Source organism: Rhinatrema bivittatum, chromosome 2 (assembly GCF_901001135.1).
Source record: "Rhinatrema bivittatum chromosome 2, aRhiBiv1.1, whole genome shotgun sequence".
Classification (NCBI taxonomy): domain Eukaryota; kingdom Metazoa; phylum Chordata; class Amphibia; order Gymnophiona; family Rhinatrematidae; genus Rhinatrema; species Rhinatrema bivittatum.
Genome location: NC_042616.1, coordinates 170,729,403 through 170,746,624, shown reverse-complemented (window position 1 = coordinate 170,746,624; position 17,222 = coordinate 170,729,403). Strand labels below are relative to the sequence as shown.

The 17,222-nt window shown below is 42.8% G+C and overlaps 1 protein-coding gene across 2 annotated transcripts in view; it reads left to right on the top strand.

Moving 5' to 3' along the window:
- CDK6 (cyclin dependent kinase 6) overlaps positions 1-17,222 on the top strand; it is a 451,799-nt gene that overhangs the window by 85,757 nt on the left and 348,820 nt on the right. The gene's annotated exons all lie outside the window — the stretch shown is intronic.

Here is a 17,222-nt window from a genome sequence, read left to right as displayed (position 1 = left end):
GTGTTTCCTGGAATGCTGGTATGCTTTTTCATCAATTAAGTAGTTTGACTACTGAACCTCTTATTTCTCCCCTTAATTTCCAGTTCTCTTTAACCCTCTTTCTTTCTATTGATAATGCCACCACAAAACATATCTTTCTTCCTCAGAACCTCAGTGTTATCTTCCACTCCTCTCTCATTCTCCAAACTCCACCCATATCCACTCTGCTAATGAAAACTGCCACTTTCTTCTTGCAGTATTGCTAAGATAAAACTTCCTTTCTTCTGTGACTTCCAAAAGCTGATGTATGCCCTTATCTCTGCCTTATTTGTGGCAGACCTTTCTTCAGCGCCTTCTTTTCTTTTTTTTGTAGGCTGCACTTATGATACATTTTCATGTATTGTATATGAACACTGACTTATGTGTTATCCTGTTCAAAAATATAACTTTATATAGTTTCACAGAAAAATTCAAAAGTCAGGTAAAACTGTTGAATTTTTCTGTGAAACTATATAAAGTTATGTTAATGAACAGAGGAACTGGTGGACTCTAAGATTTATTTCTTGACCTTTTATGACTGTGCTTTGTTGTGGCTCAGGACTTCCAACCCTGTTGTGTGTGTGTGTGTTAACCTTATGTGACCTGGTAATATACGCACAGCACAGTGAAGTACGGTGTAATATTGCCCCCTGCTCCTCCTGCCTCTTCAGGTTGATTGGTTGGGTGGTTCTAGGTCTGCTTGCTAACTGCAGGCTGAAAGGGAAAATTGTTTCCCAGCTGAACTGGTCATTGTTCCACTTTTGCTAGAAAGGTTTGCCCAGGGACCTAAGAGCGCTACTAGAGAAGCATGCTGCTGGCATTCATCAGAGCATGTATGCTCTGCCACAGTGCACAGTACCTCAGTCTGAGTCACAGGATTGCATACACTTTTTTGTAAAGACCATAACTAGTACAATGGAAGTTCATGTGTGAATCAGACCACGAGTTCTGTTTAATGGTTTGTTTTTTTTAATCTCAAAAATCTTTATTGAATATTACAAAGAAAACAAACCACTATTGCAAGCACAGTTATGATACAAAAACAGAAGAATCTAAAAAAAAAAAAGGAAGACTGAATCCATCTTTGAACAAAGATAAACAAAAAAATATTATTCAGTAAGAACAAAACATGACTGTCCAAGAAAAAGACAAAACCCAGCAAAACAATTAGCAAATATATGAAACAAACATGATAGCCTCATACCATCCTGAAGAGGACCCTCATAGCGAAAAAAAAAAAGAAAACAGGGGCTGGGGGAAGAAAAGAGAAAAGAAAAAAAACCCCTCCCACTTCCAGAGTCCAAACTTAAAAGATTACAGTAGAAAGAAAAACCATAAAGTGTGAGCATTAGCACACAGAATCAGCGTCACAGGACCCAATGTGACACTAAAGGCTTATACCTCTATAAAGCAACATCTACTCATACTTCCAGGCAAGAAAAGGGTTCCAGATAGCAGTAAACCTCTTAACTTAGCCCGCAATTCCCAAGTCATTTACTCCATGCTAACAAAGTCGCACACTTGATTCAACCATTCAGTCTTCATAGGATGGTAGGGTCTCTTCCAATATCTTGCTAGTACACTTCATGCTGCCAGTAATAAGCTCTGAATTAGATGGCATCAGTTTTTAGGAAAAGTACCTTGGAGCTCCTCCCCTAACAAGAATTCATAGATTGTACAGGGCATATCCAGAGTCATGATCTTAGAGGGGCAGCAATGCTCCTCCTGCCAGTAACCCTGAATCTGAGGACGTTTCTACCACAGATGTAAAAATGAACCGCCTGACCAAAATTCATCCAGCAAAGTGGGGAAACAGAAGAATCCCATTTATTCAATCTGTATGGAATGAAAAAAGAACTAAATAGAATCTGCACCCGAGTATTGATAGAACATCAAAATGTATACTTCCAGATTGCAGCCCAAAAGGTATAGAGATTTGCGAACCCAATACTTCCTTCTACCTTCCACTTTATCCGGCTAAGTGGCAGTGTCTGAATATCTGATTACATTCAGTGGCCACCACTTAGCCAGATAAATACTCATCTGGCTAACTGGCTAGCCAGCTAAGTGGTGAGCAGGATGGGTTCATAACGGGGAGGAGCTACCTTTCCAGCTAACTTACATGGTCATTCATCAAATTGCATTAGAGCCTCATCACAAAATAAAACATAGAAACATAGAAATGACGGCAGAAGAAGACCAAATAGTCCATCCAGTCTGCCCAGCAAGCTTTCACACTTATTATTTTTGTTTTCATACTTATCTGTTACTCTTGACCCTTGTAAGTAACTTTTTGGTTCTGTTTCCCTTCCACCTACGCCATCGATCTTTTTCCCTTCCACCCCTGCCATCGATGTAGTTAGCAGTGCTGGAGCTGCATCTAAGTGAAGTATCTAGCTAATTGGTTAGGGGTAGTAACCGCCGTCATAGCAAGCTACTCCCACGCATGTTTATCCAGCCTGTGCAAATCAGTCCTTGTTGGTTGTTGTCCGAATATAAATCATCTTTTCATCATTCCCCCTGCCGTTGAAGCAGAGAACTATGCTGGATATCATTGAAAGTGAAGTATCAGGCTTATTTGGTTTGGGGTAGTAACCACCGTATCAAGCAATCTACTCCCCTGCTTTTTTGTGGTTACAAATCCTTTTTTTTTCACATTTCCTCTTGCCGTTGAAGCATAGAGCAATGTTGGAGTCACATTAACTGTGTGTATGTGTATTGAATAAGGATATTAATCTCCAGGTAGAAGCCACCATTCCCGCAAGCCGCCCCCATGCCTCTTTATTTCATTCACATCCTCTAGACTTTATGGATCCACAGTGTTTATCCCACGCCCCTTTGAAATCCTTCACAGTTTTGGTCTTCACCACTTCCTCCGGAAGGGCGTTCCAGGCATCCGCCACCCTCTCCGTGAAGAAATACTTCCTGACATTGGTTCTGAGTCTTCCTCCCTGGAGTTTTAAATCGTGACCCCTGGTTCTGCTGATTTTTTTGCAACAGAAAAGGTTTGTCGTCGTCTTTGGGTCATTAAAACCTTTCAAGTATCTGAAAGTCTGTATCATATCACCTCTGCCCCTCCTTTCCTCCAGGGTGTACATATTTAGATTCTTCAATATCCCCTCATAAGTCATTTGAGAAAGACACTCCACCTTTTTGGACCGCCTCCATCCTGTCTCTGTCCCTTCAGAGATACGGTCTCCAGAACTGAACACAGTACTCCAGGTGAGGCCTCACCAAGGACCTTTACAAGGGGATAATCCCTTTTCTTACTCGATATTCCTCTCTCTAAGCAGCCCAGCATTCTTCTGGCTTTAGCTATTGCCTTGTCACATTGTTTCGCTGACTTCAGATCATTAGACACCATCACCCAAGGTCTCTCTCCTGCTCCGTGCACATCAGCCCTTCTCCCCCCATCGAATACAGTTCTTTCGGATTTCCACACCCCATATGCATGACTCTGCACTTCTTGACATTGAATCAACTGCCATATCTTCGACCATTCTTCCAGTTTCCTTAAATCCCGTCTCATTCTCTCCACTCCTTCCAGCATTTCCACTCTGTTGCAGATCTTAGTGTCATCCGCAAAAAGACAAACCTTACCTTCTATCCCATCCGCAATGTCGCTCACAAAGATATTGAAAGGGCTCTAATGTGCGATAAATGCGTGATCTTTATCATGTTGCGCGTTTGCATGCAAATTTTATAATGAGTATACAAAAGCTATCTTTTTATGTGAATGAGGGACTCTTACCGACTGTTGTGAAAATTTATCACACACTAATGTGGGATTTAACCTGGGAAATAACAGTACCTTTTTTTGGTGTGGAAGAGGGGAAAAATATTTAGCGCGGGATAGCTGCTGTTATCGTGTGTCAGGGCTATTATCGTGACCGATAAAATGGGGGCTTTTCTCACAGACACCTACTCAGCCCTGCTGGACCAAAAAAAAATTCCTTTTTTTCCCTGTCATGTCTTCCTAAATCTTCTGTGTTAGGGGGAAGTGTACTAGTACTTGGCTACTGGCCAGTTTACTGGCCCACTTTCAGGATGGAAGCGGGTTTTGCGTGTACATTACAAATAGGGCACATATGTGCGCGCAAAACCTTCCATCCCGTAAGTGGGAGGATTTTAAAAGGGGACGTTGCTGGTGCCGTTGCCAATTTCACCAGTTTGTTCCCAGTTCCCACAGGCAAAGGATTGGACTTCCTAGTTTATATATCTTCCTTTCCCCCTGTTAGCCCCAACCCGTAGGAACACGTTGACTAGCCTATTAGGTTTTCTTTGAGGACGTACATACCAGTAGTAAAGTTACGAGGAAGGGGACCACAGCGCACCGTTTTGGCCTCTCTCACATGTGCGCACAGCGGGAGATATGCATATACTCGGCTGGCATACAAAAATGTTTTTGCAATTATCAGTCTCCCGGTTTGGGTGCTCGATGCGCTAATGCGTCGAACACCACAATAGACCGTTCCGTGATATAATTGCAAGGCATGTTAGAGATTGTGTTAAAAAAAAAGGGGCATGGCTATGCAAATTTTAGAGATGCTGTATGATACAGAAAAATGTGTTATGCAAATTTTAGAGATGCTATATTATACAGCATCTCTAAAATTTGCATAACCATGCCCCTTTTTTAATGCAACCTCTAACTTGCAATATTCCTGTGATATTTATAGCAACTTGATGAATCTAGGCCTTAGCTGGATAAGTCAGACCTGCTATTGAGCAGGTCTAAAGTTAGCTGGATAAACTTATCCTGCTCAGCAAAAGTTAGCTAGGTTTATTCAGCAGTTAAGCCGTGCCACTGAATATCACAGGCAAAAGCAGATTTGTGTTTGCATGATCAATCATTTGGTCACAAAGCCAACCTTTAGCAATTAATTTGATTATCTAATTAATCAGAGCCAAACGTTTTCGTAAACAGAGCTTTTACATATTTCCTAAAGCAATGAATATAGCTTTCATTATGTGCGCGCAAGGAGGTGTAGGACTTCAGCAAATTTTGCATGGCGACGCATCCCGGCTTCCCCCTGTTCCCTCCCAGTCCTTATTTAAAGAAAGTTTTTAATTGCATAATAGATAACAATACAAAAATAATTAATCTGTTATATAGAGCAAAGCGGTATTTGGCTGTCCAATGAGTTTGTACCTTTTGAATGGTCATTTCCCAGGGTAAGCAATGCCGGACATAAGTTTATCAGCTCATATAATTGTTTATCCCTGTTTGTTTTTTGATACATCTAGACTTGACTAAATAACTTGTTCAGCTAACTCTATAGATAGATTATAATTATTCCGCTAAGTCAGTTCGGCCCCAGAACATCCCTGAACCACCTATGGGTTATCCAGATAAAATGTATCTGGATAAGTGACAAAGATATTCAAAATCTGGCAATTATGTAGGTAACTTAAAAGTTATCTGGATAAAGCCCTTTGAACATGGACCTTTATGTGCATAGTTTTCTCTCCCCCCACCCCAAGCTTTCTCTGGGAATGCCTCCACTTCAGTGTGAGTAAAATACACATATTGGGGGAACTATGTGCATGCTTTTACCTGCATAAAGGCATGCAGGGCAGGCAATTTTCAGACAGTTGAATAAAGTGAGTAAAAGCCCTTTGAAACTTGTCCTCTGGGAGTAATTTTCAAAGGGACTTCTGTGGGTAAAACAGTCTTTTATGTGCAATAGTAGCCTTTTGCAAAATTGCCTGCCTGCCTGCCTGCTATACGAGCAAATGTAATGGGGTAGATTTTTAAAGAAATACGCGCCAATTTTATAACATACGCGCACCGGCTCACACATTATTAAATCGGCGGGCCGCATGCAATATGCATGCCGGATTTTGTAATCCACGCGCATAGGTGCGGGCGGCGCACACGAGGGGGCTAAACCAGCAGATTTTGCACGGCGACGCATCCTGGCCTTCCCCTCTCCTCCCCAACCCCTAAATCCTACCTTTCTTCATTTTTTTTTTTTGTCTTCCAACTTACTTCAGGGCTTGACCTGAAGTAAGTTGCACTTGCCGACAGCCGGCCAGCGAGCGCTCAACGGCGCTGTCCCGGCCCACCCCTTGCAGGAAGGCCGGCACTTATGCGCATACCTGCCCTTTACGCCCCCTGGCCGGGCCTTTTTTGAAAATAGGCTCGGCGCGCGCAAGGTCTGGCCAGGTGCGTAAAGGCCGGATTTTACGCGCGTAGCCGATTTTAAAATCTACCCGAATGCACATATATCATGCTCATGTGCATTTTTTCCTGAACTGAGTGGATTCGCTCCTGGGAATGGAGTTGAGGCAGGGTTTTGTACTTACATGCATACTTTGTAAAAATGTAGCTGTATGTGTAAAAGTTTCAAAAAAAGGTTTGTGCATAATACATAGGAGGTGTAACTTGTGCAGGGGGAAGAGCTGATGGGAAAATTTTCAAAGCAGACTCATACGTATAAGTTCATTTAAAAAATTGATGTGGCTTTTATGCCTATTCGCAGCATAAGTTTTGTGGGATGTTTAAAGATTACCCTGTCGATGTATAAAGGGACCTCTGTTACTTCAAAAGCTCAAGCACATCATCATCTTTGAATAGTTTGACTGTTGGTCAAATAAGATATATCATTACCTGCAAAGATTCCAGTTTCTCCAGCATTAATTATGGCTATTAATATCTTGAATTGGAAGGGATTGTAAAGTGAGGTTTGGATGGTACAGTTCAATGTGATTGAGTTTTGATGTGCTTTGAGAAAGAATCTACAACAGGGAAAGTTATTAGTTTTACTCCAGTGTCCGTATTGCTCCAGTGCTTTTTCCTGTTAATAATACTGGGATATTTTCATTAATAAATCTGGAGCAATTGTGGTACTGGAACAAAACGAAAAAATGTTTGGTCAGCATGTGCCTTTGTACTCATACATGATGATATATTCCAGTCTGGGAAAGATTCTACGATCCACAATGCTTTTTTGATTCAAAACACTGTCTAACTCATCATCCTGTCTCTTAACAGTGGCAAGAAGAGGGCGCTTAGAGGAAGTGTTTAAAAAATAGCATATGTACAGGCCGATGCAATACCATGTGCTGAGCCTAGCGCACAGGTTAATGAGCGCTTGGATGTGTGTTTTGGACATGCGTCCATGCAATAAAGGGATCGGTGCATCCAAAATGTGCATCCAAACTCACGTGTAGCTCATAGCACTTATCACATGGACATTCCGTGTAGATGAGGATATTGCCTATTACCCCGCAATGAAAAACATCCCTGTGAGCCTGTGATGCACTTTTTAACTCGTCAAATTTTACACCTGCTGTGGGCCTGCTCTTCTTCTTAGTATCATCACGATACTAAGTAGGAAGAACCACAGAAAGTAGCACCATGCAAAAAAAAGTATTGACGTAAAAAAAAAAAAAATTTCGGGCGCACAATATGCACCCACAATATACACGCTTAGGGCTGTGAATATTGTACGTGCATGTTGTGCCAGTAAATTAGCTGTACCGGGATAAAACACGACACTCATAAATTGAGCATCCATTTTTGTAACCTGCACACACAGGGCACTTAATTTATTCACTGCTTCATTTAATACTGATTGGTCCTTTCACTGTCATGTCAGTGAGGGGACCAGTCCCCTTTCAGAAGGTTCTCTTGAAAGGGTATTGGTCCAGTGAAAAGGACCAACCAGGAACAGCCCTGCCCGGGGGGGGGGGGGGGGGAGGAGAGAGAGCTCCGGCTAGGCTGTTGTGGATACACAGCCACTTCTCCTGGGCATCCGATGCAGAGCGCCAGGGATGCACAAATTATCCATTGCATGTCCCTTTTAGCACGGCAGCTCATTTGCGTATTGCATCGAGTGCCCAGGAGAGGTGTATGTGCATCCACTTTGGACGCACGTTTTTTACATGCATGATATTGTATTTGCCTGGTAGAGTGGTCTGTTGCCTGTCCTACCTTCCAGTTTCTGGCAGCCTAATTCTGTGCTGTGTACGGATCTTGTTCCGTCTCTACCTCTCCCTCTTTGTGTATGTACAGATGTGCAGCACTTACATCCATTTCAACTCTTGCCACAGCTTATTTAAAAATAAACACAGAAACTTCCTTTAGCTGATCCTTCTGCAGTCTCTGGAAACAATGCAGACGTTTTCCTGTTGAAGTACAACAGAAATGAAGAGATTCGTGTTTACATAGTGTTCTGTATGGAAATCCTATGTTACCTGGCCTACCTTTATTCTATTAAAAGTGTCTGGATAAACTGTAAACATTACAGTAAAAGGCTACATGTTTCAGCCTGTGTTAAGGACTCCGTATTACAAAAGAAAAAGATTAACGCCAACAAAAAAGCTTATAGATGGTATGAGGTAATTAAGGTTAGCTACAGTATGTTTTTTCAGTGAGTAATCATTTCCGTTTTTTATTACCTGCTAGTTTTCATATGACTGCATCAATGTTCATTTTCTTTTCGGCTTTACACTTATACCTATTTAATGATCTGTTTTTACACTATGTGGGCCAGATGGACTAAAGGGGTTTTCCCATTTTTTTGTCTATAGGAAAAATGCTTCCTCTGTGCAGTCTGAATTTAGATTTTGGGCAGTGGCTATGGGGTGTTTTTTTTGGTTTTTTTTTTTAATTTAACTTTATTTTACTTTCCACCTTCTTTCATCTTCAGAAAAAACTGGAACACACTAAGGACCTGATTCATTAAGCATTTTTCCCCCATAGGTACAGAATGAGAGAAAAGCCTTACTGGTAGATTTTAAATCCCCTAAGCGCCGAAGCCGGGAGATAGGTGCGAGTCGACGCAGTGCATAGTGAGCAGATTTTAAAACCTGCGTTGGGTACACATGTACCTCCTGGTACACACACAACATTTTTTTCACCAAAAGGGGCGGGGAAAGGGCATGGTCTGCACGAGGCATAGGCGGGCTGGAACTATACCATGAAGCCAGCGTGAGTGTTTATGCGCACAAGCACGCGCTGGGGGTCATCTACTGCATAACTTCTGCTATGGACGGCATGTAAGTCATGTAACAAAAAACTAGCCTTGGGGCTGACAGGGTAAAGGGGAAGCAAGTTAGCTAGGGGGGGGGGGGGTTTAGGAAGTCCTCTCCTTTACTGGGGCGACCTGGGAACAAACTGGGGGAAACAGGTAATTGCGTTGGCGTGCGTATCTACTATAATTCCACCCACTCATGCGCGTATGTGCACTCATGTTATAAAATTGCTTGGCCGCATACACACGCGTGCGCCAAATTTTAAGTGGGCACGTGCATGGGCGCACAAATTCCACTTCTACCATGTAAATTGGGGAATTTTAAAAGAGGCACGTGCAACGCCATTCCCAGTTTTACCAGTCCGTCCCCAGTTCACACAGTTAAGAGAGAGATCCTCCACCCCCCAGTTTGATAGCCTTCACCCCCCAGTTAGCCCTGACTCTTAAACCTGGCAGATCTGCCTAGTTTTTTTTTTTTACATTTTTTTTTTTAACTTACACGTCATCCGTAGCAGGGGACCTTGGTGCTCCCCGGGACGCATGGGTATTTACGCGCACATCTCAGGTTCATGCCCAAAAACGCCATGCCCTGCCCAGACCATGCCCAAGCCTTGCCCCTTTTTTGAAAACTTTCTAGATGTGCGTGCTCCTGGGAGATGCGCGCTCCAGGAGGTTCTCAGTGGCTTTAAAAATCTGCCTAGCGTTTGCGAGCCACCTTATTTGTGCATCCTTTAATTAATGCCCGCACCTGGCTTTTAAAATTCACCTTTAAATATCCTATCACTCACCTGACGGATTGTTTGGCGGGCTTTGGAGTTAATCCAAGGCTGTTATTTGTAGTGCGGCTTTAACATTATCGGTCAGGAGCCTAATCTCTGTCTGATATTATTGAGAAATTTTAATGTTTTTTTGTTTTTTTTTTTAAACTGAATTTTAGTTTGTCACTTTCTGTGTGAGAAAACAGAGGCTGTGCCCCAACCAACATACAGTACAGTATAGATTTAAAAATATACACATATTTTAGCAGGGTTGTGTCGTTGTAATTACAGTTTCCCTCTTATTTGAGGTTTTGATGTCTTTCTGTGTATGTAGGTTTCCCTCTTAATTGTCATGGTATGAGTTTCTGGGCTTGTTTATGCAATGATTATTATTATTTTTTTTTTTTAAACAGTAGAGCTGGAAGAGCATTCCCTCACAATGACATTTATTTCTGGTAATGTGATCTTCTGTTACACTCTCTAACAGTCAATGCTGATGGGCAGGGTTTGAAAAATTCCTTCAGGGCTTACTCACCAGGGACGAAATGCACTTGGTTGCCATTATGCCTGCTGCTTCCCCGCCCCCAATAATTTTTTTGGAGAGGCTGACTGGAGTATAGAGTAAATGCATTCTGTCCTGAGTGCAATCCCACTCCTCAAGTAGCCCTCTCTCACTCCTCTACTCACCACCACACCCAGGTTTGGTCTTCTCTCCCCTCTCCCCTCACCCTTCACTCTCCTCCTCGCTCCCCCTCCTCTGTCTTTACCTCTTCTGTATCTCCCAGCTCTCAGTCCCCTTCTCTCCCTCCCCTGCCTGCCAACGCTCTCTCTTCCACTTCAAGCTCTTTCCCCCACCTACCTGCTGCAGTCCTTTCTCTGGCTTGCCAGTCGCGGCTGGGGGCCAGCGAGACGGCTTCCTCTTGCCAGGGACCTGATCATACCACAGCCTTGCCTGCCGCCAGGGCCAAAGACGCCATAGCCTTGTCTGCTGAAAGAAAAAAAAATCCACTCGCCCCCTGATTTTTTCAAACTCAGCCAATGGGTACTTCCTGTTGGGGAAGGAAATGGAATAGCAGTAGGAAGTTGCAAAACTTGGATAATATTTTGGAGTAGCCCCTCTTCCACCCACTCTGTGGCCTTTTCACTCCTGCTTTTTTTTACTGATCCTGGCAGGAGGTGGACCACATCACCTCTGGAAGCATTAGGTACAAACACTGAAGAAAGTTTAAATGAAAACAATTCTTAGTGTAGAATGACCTCAGCAGCTACTGCCAGCTTAATAGCTTAATAACTGACACCTGCCAAGTCCAATTAAATTGCTAGCATGAGTGCTGCTGGTGGGCCACACAGTAGCTACCCATATTCACTGTTTTCTGTAGGTGCAGGCCACAGATGCCATCTTGAAGTTTTTTTTGGTTTTTTTTGCATGGTCCTAAAATTAAATTTTTCTGTAGGTAATGGTCCTTTGGCCTATACAAAAGCTGAAATTTTCATAGTGTTTTCTTTTTGCTTGTATTATATCCTAAGGGGAGCAGCACCATTGGCTCCCTTCTTGGCTGGTCAAACAGAGTAATATCCTCTATGCTACAGATTACTCCTGAGGGAATTCTGTGCAAAAAAACCTTAAAATTCTGCACACAAAAACTTAAAATTCTGCAAATTTTATATTGGTCAAAATAACACAATTTTCATGACAGTCTTTAAGAAATTACATTTTAAATTAATACAGAAAAAAGTTGTTACTTAAAGATGCATAATTTCAAATATTTTGAGCAGAATTTCTCTAGAAATTCAATGTAAGTGTGTCCCTTCCACTCACTCTCCCATCTCTCCTGGCCACTTTGCCCTCTCAGGCCCCAATTCCTCCACCTGCCAGTATCTCTCCCCTCCACCTCTAGGCTCAACCCCTTCCACTCTATTGCCAGTCCCAGACTTTGACCCCATTCTCAGTACTGCCCCTCACACAGGCTCCCTCTGTCCCTCCCTCTCTCACACACATGCTCCCTCTCTCTAATACACATACACACCCTCATACAGGCTCCCTCACTCTCTCGCACACACACACAGCCCCTCAATACAGGGTCCCTCTCTCTTGCATACAAACCCACACAAGCTCCCTTTCTCTCTCACACATACACACTCATACAGGCTACCTATGTCTCTCTCTCATGCACCCATTCACACAGACTCTGTCTCACACATACACAATCCCTTCACACAGGCTAGCACCCTCACATACATACGATCCCTTTTTCATACACACGAGCTCCCAATCTCTCACACACATACACACTCCTTCACAATCTCCTCATATAGGCTCCCTCTCTCTGAATCCCACACTCAAGCATCCCCCCCCCCTTACCTCCCATGCTCTTTCTCACCCTCCCCTCCCTCTCTTCTCTCTCACACGCACACACACATTCTCTCTCACTGGGGCCTTCCATCTTCGCTGTGAGCGGAGCAGACTCCATTTGCGGCACATGGGGGCCTTCCATCTTTGCTGCAAACGGCGCGCCGGGGCCTTCATTTTTGCCACAAACAGACCACGTCCCACGGCAGACATGGGACGAGCTCCGTTCATGGCATACCGGGGTCTCCTCTGTTGATGCAACTCCATCATTGCTCTCTACTTCAACGGCAGGGGGAAAAGGGGAATTAGATTCTGACCGCAACCAAAAAGGACATTGAATTGTAGTTTGGGAAAACAAATAAGCATGGGAGTAGCTTGCTGATATGGCAGTTACTACCCTTAGCCAATAAGCTTTTATGCTGTTGATGCAACTTCAGCATTGCTCTCTACTTCAATGGCAAGAGATAACGGGGAATTGGACTCAAACAGCAACCAACAAGGGCCCTAACTTTGACGGTCTGTGAAACTGATAATTATAAAGGTGGTTTGTATGGCCAGTAGTTACTTCCATAAGCTTGCTGGACGGACTGGACGGACCATTTGGTCCTTTTCTGCCACCATTTATATGTTTCTATATTTCACTGCTGCTGCTCTCAGTCCTCATAGTGAGTCACATACAATGCTCGGTGCACACTCTTCCTATCTCACTCAGCCTAGGGATCAGACAGATGCTGAAAGCACTCAAATGGGGAAGAGGAGGAGGTGCTGTGTGCGTGACAAGAAATGAGGCTGGATATGCATGCCCTGCATGCTGCCCATTAATTACCACACTCCAGAGCTCATGCTGTAGCTAGGAAAAGGAGGCCTGCATGAATTACACATGTTCTCAGAAAGAAGGTCCTCCACTTTTAAGAGCCATCGCTGGTGACTCTTGATGCTGTGAGGTTCTGAGAGCAGAGTCCAGGTGCTGGTCTGGATCTGAGCATCAGGCAGTGGTGACTTTTCCATGGCATACCTGATTAGCTCTGAACGCACACCAATGTGCCATGGCACGCTGATTGGGAAACACTGATAGAGAGAGTAGTGTTAATAACAGAGCTCCCTGAGTTAGTAGATGAAATACCAGAGAAGATCTTCCTAATTTTGCTGACTTTTTCTTTACTTGACTTATTCATTTTTCTATGACCTTACTTTTACTTCTCCACTGCTAAGAATATTCTTTGTTAGTCCCATGTGTGCTTGAATTCCATTATGATGTTTGCCCCAACTTTGATAGAAAATAATGGGGTAGATTTTCAAAGGTACGCATGGGCGTAATTGTGCGCGAACTACCCGGCGAACACACATGCACGCCTGATTTTATAACATGTGCGCGCAGGTGCACGCATGTTATAAAATCGGGCATTGGCGCGCGCAAGGGGGTTCATAATTGTGCACCCTGCGCATGCCGATGCCCACGGCCTTCACCCGATCCCTCCCAGGCCACTTTGATTTCGGAGTGGCCTGAGAGGAAACTTCCCTTCTCCTAATCTAACCTTCCCACCCCTTCCCCTGGCCTAACCTATTCCCCCCCAGCCCTATCCTAAACCCCCCAAAACTTTATTTTACATTCTGCGCCTGCTGGCACGCGATCCCCCGGCACAGCGGCAAATGGCCGCTGTGCCGGAGGCCTCTGGCCCCGCCCCTGCCCCAGACTACCCCTTTTTTAAAGCCCCAGGACTTAGATGCATCCCGGGGCTTTACGCGTGTCGCCGGGCCTTTATAAAATAGGCCCAGCGCGCGTAACCCCCTCTACGCGCGTAAATCCACTGGATGGTATGTTCCACTGGATTTACGTGCGTAGAGCTTTTAAAATTCGGCCCAGTATGTAACCCCTGGGCTAGGGTCCCCCACAAGGATCCCAAGGATCACATCCCATGTCCAGTCTTAGCTGTTGCTAAATATTTCCACTATTATTTAATCTGAGAGTCCATGGTTCTCTGATGGGTGGTGTTGGGGGGGCCAATATTATTTTCCACTGCCCTTAGCCTTGTTTTAGATCTTAGTCAAATGTTTAATTCTCTCTAGATACACAGTAGTAATAATCATGCTGGACTCCAAGAATAATTTCCAACCTCATTTTACTGTTAATTAATGGAATGTGATAAACTCTCTTTACAGCCTTTGAATGTCTACAAAGTCCAAATTCACAACTTAAGAAGTCTATAAATGTTTGACTCTTCTACTCTCTGTTAATTAAGTGGATGAATAAAGCTAACTTCTTATCCGTTAAGGGCCTGATTTTAAAAAGCAATTACATGAGTAAAACTGGATTTTACTCTAGTAAATGCACTTTACTCGAGTAAGGTCTTTTGAAAATTGCTACAATATATGCCATTGAATTGTCCATAGGATTTACTTGAGTAAGTGCACTTTACATACATAAATGGCTTTTGAAAATTGCTATGAAAGTAGTTATGTTTACATATGTAAATCCTTTTGAAAATTCACCTATAAGGTTTTTCCAGTTCTACAAGTGAAGTAGTTTTTATCTTCCTTCCCATGAAATGGTAAAAGAATGTTTTTTCCAATTTAGGTATTAGTGTCAAGTTCTCATTCCATATCTCATCATCCATATAAGAACATAAGAAATTGCCATACTGGGTCAGACCAAGGGTCCATCAAGCCCAGCATCCTGTTTCCAACAGTGGCCAATCCAGGCCATAAGAACCTGGCAAGTACCCAAACACCAAGAAGATCCCATGCTACTGATGTCAGTAATAGCAGTGGCTATTTTCTAAGTCAACTTGATTAATAGCAGTTAATGGACTTCTCTTCCAAGAACTTATCCAAACCTTTTTTTAAACCCATCTACACTAACTGCACTAACCACATCCTCTGGCAACAAATTCCAGAGCTTAATTGTGCGTTGAGTGAAAAATAATTTTCTCTGATTAGTTTTAAATGTGCCCCATGCTAACTTCCTGGAGTACCTCCTAGTCCTTCTATTATCCATAAGAGTAAATAACCAATTCACATCTACCCGTTCTAGACCTCGCATGATTTTAAACATCTCTATCTTATCCCCCCCCCCCCCCCCTCCCCCTGAAGGAGATATGATATTCTCGTCTCTCCCCTCTTACAATACTGGAAGAGTACTCTCCAGACTCTTCTTGTTCTCCAGTGACCTCCTTGAAATGACCATGGGTCCTCTGGCCTACATCCTTCTTTGTACTCCTTCTCCCAGGAAATGAATGTGAATTCATTCTTCCTCGAGGATACAGGTGGACCTTTCTCTCTGAAAGACACTTCTCCTCTGATGTTACATAGACTGAGTCCTTGGACCCTAGGGTACTCAGGTAGCATAAAAGAAAACTCCTTACTCAAAAAAGGGAAACCAAAATATGAGGCAGAAAAGGCAGAAAAACGTCCTCCTCAGAAACAAAGCATGGTGAAACAGGTGAAAGTGCCCTCACTTTTTTAGCGCACCCAGATCTCACTCTAGAGATCCAAGGGCCCTTCCCTGGAAAAAACTATCAAAAAGGAACAGTAAAAGACTCTGCTGCTTCAAGCAGTCACCTCGTAATTCCACCCAGTAAAACGGTGGCAGGGGTTTATATGGCATGGGAGCATACCATTTTCAGTCTCTCTCATGGGGGAGCTACAAACCCAAAGCTATGTTCCCATCCCCCCTCTAATGCATCATACTGCTGGTAGAGATCCTTTAGGTTCTCTTCAAATGTCTGGTATGGTGCAGCCCAGCCTACATAGTGATCAGTACTCTCCAGTGAGGGACAAGATATGGGGGGGCAGCTAGGGACTGGCATCTTGTGTCTCTCTAAATTAAAGTCACAGTTCTTGGGTAGGAGTCGAGGGCCAAATGTGGCTGCTATTAGGATACAAAGTGAATGACCACCAGTCTGAAGGAAGCCATGTGCTGTTTTCTGTGGTGCTTGGCTTATGTGTGAGGAGAGATGGAAGACAGCGGCCGTGTGCGATGTCTGTCTGATGACAGCAGGATGAGAGCTGGAAAATTAAAGGCCTTGCACGGTAGGATACAAAGAAAGAAAAGAATGAATAGTATCATGTAGTGAATTTTGCTTGGTTAGGTACTGTAACAGAAGCATAAGTCACCACTTAATGTTTCAGCTTTAGGAGATTTTTAGTTGGCCATTTTTAAATGCTGCTTTAAGGAAATGTATATAATAAACTGTGAAGCTTTTATTGCCTCTGAAATCAGGCGACAGCTTTATGTACGTCACTTACATGCTTTATACAGAGTAATCATTTTTTATTGAATTTCAACTTTGCAATGGATGAAATGTTAGTTTTTCCAGGAAAGGTGTTTTAGCATATTTTTTTAAAGTAAATGTAGGTCAACAGAAAGGACTCATACAGTTGGAAATAGTTTCCAGTATTTATGTTCAGATGCTCAGACCTGTCTGGCTTCTCTTTATTTGCATATGTTAGGCTTAAAGGCAGTCCAACTGCATTCCTTATTGATTTATACAAATATATGGCAGGTTATTAACCTCTAACCAAATACCAGGGAACTTCATTTTTCAACTTAGCCATTTTCCATAGGATTAATTTGTCAGGTAGATTGGGTTATCTGCTCTTTATTACCATATTAAGGGGTGCAAAAGAGGACATTATTTTACTCATAGACTTTTTTTAAAATAAATACAGGAATGCTATTGTAATGAACTCTGTCCTAGTATGTATGTAATAAGGGTGTGCAGTGTTTCTTATTTTGTGTCGTTTTCATTTCATGTCATTTTTTTTTGCTTGATTTCTTTTTAAAATGTTTTTTTTTCTTTTAATTTTTCCCTCATTTCATGGGTTAGTGTGCAATAAATCCAAGTAAGTGCTCACTAAGACCAGGTAGTGCACACTAATGGAATTTAAAGGTGAATTTTTAAAATCCCATGCCTGCATCAATTATGGGATTTATATTTGTTTGTTTTTATATACCAACATTCAAACATGGGTATCACATCGGTTTACATGATGACTTGTGTGATAGTGTGACAACAGGTCATATTATCTTTACATTGTAACATTGTAACTTGTAAGAAAAACTGCCTCAACGTACTGCTTTAACATTATAACTATATAACTTTATCAGTATAATTT